Below are 3,311 nucleotides of genomic sequence, written 5' to 3'. Positions count from 1 at the left end.
CTTTTTTCCAAATATTATTCTAAATAGGTGTTTTACAGATAAGGGTCAATATGATGTTAAACATTCTATAGAAGGAAATCATTTTTACAGAAATTAAGAATAATTTTAACAGAAGAAAACCCTAACATCTGTCTAGATGTGGTTGTGTTCCATGGGAAAACTTCAGCATCCAAAGTGCAAAGAAAAAATGACTGTGGCTTTTCTTACCACATAAAATATTGACCATCTTCCTTGTAGCTTATACTTTATTGTTAGTTGGGAGGCCAAAGGACGACATATTGATCTTTAGAAGTTGGGCTCCACTGGACAAGATTGGAAGTATGGGGGTCAAGCATCAGAATGAATTCAATTTTAAAAGAAAAACTGACTTTGACCCCAAGTTAACCCAAAGTTCAGCCAATGGCATATTAGAGATAAATACAAGTTGTACTTTCACATTTACAAGGTTGTGCCACTCAACACTATTAAAGACCTAATCATCGAAATTAAAGCTACACATACTCCCATCACTAGTTCTGTCCTCAATGCATCCCATTTTTATGAAAGCTCCATATTATAGCTCTGTTCATAATGGGGAATGAGAATTTCCAGTTCTTAGAAGGAGGCATCCTAAATCTTCTGGTGTAATCCTTTCTTTGCCCCACCCTCCCACTTCCCACCCGGAGACAAGCCAATCTTATCAGATAGGTAGGGTTTTTGTCATTGTCTCATAGAAATCAGTTATAAATGAAACTAGAGAAAGATCATTCATTCCATGAGCAGCATTTGACTTTAAGCCAAAGGGATAATAACCCCTCTTCCCCCAAAAGAATCACAATCAATTCCATACTAACCCTGCTACCCTTGGAAAGATCTCTCATCTAAAAGCTCCCAACAATGATCGGAACAAGGTACTGATATTATGTGACTCGAGGAGAAGGAAAGGGAGATACATGTAATTTTAGTAAAACCCTCATGCAAAATTAAACTTGAATAAAAGCCTGGAGAATGCTAAAAGTAGTAATGAGTACAGGAGGTTGCAGAGCAGAGAGTACAAGTGTCCTTTCTTATAGTCAGTCAGTGCTGGGAGTAATAGGCAGATGTGACTTCACTCCAACATTGAAGAAGTAAAACTGTTGCCTTGTCATCCTAGGTTGGTGGCAGACTTGCTTTTGCTTCCAAATCTGGGAGTGTTCTTTGTGAGGGTGGAACTGACTCTCTGTGACAGGGAACTAGATGAAGGAGTCTTGAGAAGCTGATGTTCAGGAGTGGTCACAGATCCCAGTAAACTCACTTTAATATCTGGTGTCTGTGATGTTGAAAAGGCATTTGAGTTTTCAGTGACATGTAGGGGGTCAATGTTCTCTTGCTCCACTATCGTGAACTGACTCCAATACTCCAGGGGCAAGGAAAGCAGGCGCTTGACCACCTTGAGTTGACACTTGATGTCCTGTAACGTTGTAACTGGGTCTGGATTGGGCACAGCATGGACCACTATTATAGGGCAAAGACTTTAGCCAGATTGGCAGCATTCATTTTAGTATGTGGACTCTGAGCTACTCTCTGCAAGTGAATTGTGAGGAAAGCCAGTGTGTCCTGTTGACCTGGGGCAGTTCACCAACAGCCTGGTACATGGCAGCTATGCTGTTGTCTTCATCTGTGATTTCTGCTGCTTCCATAAAGGCTTTGTTTAGGCAAAAAGTTCTTTGAGGTTTCGAAGAAAGTATTTTAGAAGGCTGCAGATAGCATGGATATCATCCACTTTGCTGAGGAGGGGTACAGTTTTCACTCTGAGGAATTTCTCTTTCAGCTTTTACTGTGCGGTCACTGCCTGAGATCCTATACAGGCCTGTCTCAGTAAGACCTCTCTGCTCAATCTCATTTACACAATGCACAACAATGGAGGGGATCATTGGAGAGGTCTGGGATACAAAGTAAGCCAGCATTCCCTCTCCAATCTTGACAAATGTTCCTATCAGAGTACGAATGCAGGTAAGGGGACAGTGGTCCCGACATTCTGGATGACAGACCACACAACAGTCTCGACACTTCAGAGATAGTTTCCCAAATTTTATCTGCTTTCCACATGGAACATAGAATTCAGGTTTAATAACCGTCTTAGAGACAAAGTCATGCAGGTGCATCCCTCTGTTACTCTGTGGCGTGCCCACATTGTCTCAGTTCTTGGCTCCAGCTGCCTGCTGTTCAGGGTGGGGTCACTGTTCCAAGGTTGTAAAGTACCTGTTTTCCTTTGGCTCCTGATCCAATATGGCACAGTCTCAATAGTGGACACAGCTTTGATGGGACCGCCATCTCTGGGAACAGTCACGGTAGTTTTTGCAACTGTGGATTCATTCCCCCCGGTCTACTGTGGAGCTAATGGAAAGAGTTTTCTTTATAGGTCCAGAGGGACCATCAACAAACTGTCGGCTACAAGAGTGCCTCTTTTCTCTCTTCTTCAGCCTGATAGTCTCACCAAAGAAGAGTCCCAATCCAGTGATTCATCAGTCTTGTCAAAGCTGATGTCTGATAAAATGGAACCAGATTCATCGATGATTGATAGTCTTTTGTTCCCAGCATTGCTGCTGGATGGTTGGCCTCTGTTGAGAAAAGCCGAAGCTGATTTTTGCTCCCCACTTAGTTGGCCAGATATGTCACACATGAACATCTCTCAAATCAGTTGAATCTGTCATTCCGGCTTTTGGCAGTCAGCCTCAGCTCTCCGTTTGGATGTCTGCATCCACCTGATTATGTACATGCTTCAGCTTAACATCCAGAGCATTTCACTCAGTCTCTGCTTTTATCAAAAGATCCTTGTATTTCCCCCAGCTCATAGTCAGTCCTCTCCCACTTTTTAAAGAAATCCTCAAAGTCCTTCACCAGCTGGATAAATTGGAGTTCGTTTCCTTCACTGAGAATCTGCGCCCCACGCGCAAGCTGCTCAAACAGATTCTACATATTCAGTATAGTAGTATCCATCTTTTTCCGTCAGCCTGGCCTCACCTGGGCAGCCCTTCACTTCGCTCTGCGCCTCAACCAGTGGCAGAGCAGCGGCCGCGCTGCCAGCTCCTGAGGCACATCTTAATATGGCAGCAGATGAGAGAGAGCAAGTGTGAGAAGGAGGAAGTATCAGACAGTTATAAAACCATCAGATCTCGTGAAAACTCACTATCAGGAGAACAGCATGGGGAAACCCCCCCCTCCCCGATCCAATCACCTCCCACCAGGTCTATTCCTCCGCAACTGGGGATTATGGGGATCACGATTCAAGATGAGATTTGGATGGGAGCGCAAAGCCTAACCATATCAGAGAGAAAAGTGCCAGATAACAC

General features: G+C 43.7%; 1 pseudogene across 1 annotated transcript; it reads right to left on the bottom strand.

Annotated features, from left to right (window-relative positions):
* Nucleotides 1-1,087: 1,087 nt before the first annotated feature.
* Nucleotides 1,088-2,958, bottom strand: LOC105507559 (annotated as a pseudogene). The gene has a single exon (XR_001001123.1). The product of XR_001001123.1 is annotated as a rac GTPase-activating protein 1 pseudogene (transcript).
* Between the last annotated feature and the right edge of the window lie 353 nt (nucleotides 2,959-3,311).

Source organism: Colobus angolensis, unplaced genomic scaffold, assembly GCF_000951035.1.
Source record: "Colobus angolensis palliatus isolate OR3802 unplaced genomic scaffold, Cang.pa_1.0 Scaffold150, whole genome shotgun sequence".
NCBI lineage: Eukaryota > Metazoa > Chordata > Mammalia > Primates > Cercopithecidae > Colobus > Colobus angolensis.
This window is presented reverse-complemented; position numbering and strand designations above follow the sequence as displayed.